Genomic DNA, 526 nt, shown 5'->3' with positions numbered 1-526 from the left:
GTTTTTATATTATTGCTCATTGTGGTACTCACCAAAATTTCATCCGGGCTGCCATAGTTGATTATTAATTGCACTGTATACTTTCCTCGTAATACTGCAGTTTTTTTCTGGGGACAATTAACGCTGTACAGTCTTCACACATCCGGGATTGTAGAGGAATGCTCATAAGTAGTGTCAAAAGTCTACCCCCTAACAAAGGTTACATGATAATATCTCTTTCCACTAACCCAACCTGGTAATTGCTTTTGGTTTTTGTTTATGTATATAATCAGCTCTTGCTCTCTGTCACAGGATTATCATATTATCACTGAACTCAAATTCCCTTTTGCTTGTTGCTGGTTTGATGCAAGTGCACTTCAAAATCGGAACCAAAAGCAGATACCAAGGGAGAGTGTTAGCCGACTGTTGTGCCAGGTTAACCGTAGAGCGAGAGAGAGAGACTGGACCGTAATCCTTGTGCTTGTGACATCTCCGTAATTCAAGTTTGTGGCAGCCTGGTCAAGCTTGCAGTGAATTTGTTCTACTA

The 526-nt window shown here is 40.7% G+C and overlaps 1 protein-coding gene across 1 annotated transcript in view; it reads left to right on the top strand.

The window, feature by feature from the left end:
• Nucleotides 1-526, top strand: part of LOC119594784 (RING finger protein 44-like) — a gene marked incomplete at its 5' end in the record, with an annotated part of 10,988 nt that overhangs the window by 8,371 nt on the left and 2,091 nt on the right.

This window comes from Penaeus monodon, chromosome 34, assembly GCF_015228065.2.
Source record: "Penaeus monodon isolate SGIC_2016 chromosome 34, NSTDA_Pmon_1, whole genome shotgun sequence".
NCBI lineage: Eukaryota > Metazoa > Arthropoda > Malacostraca > Decapoda > Penaeidae > Penaeus > Penaeus monodon.
Note: the sequence above shows the minus strand (reverse complement) of the source record. Positions and strands in the feature narration are given on the sequence as shown.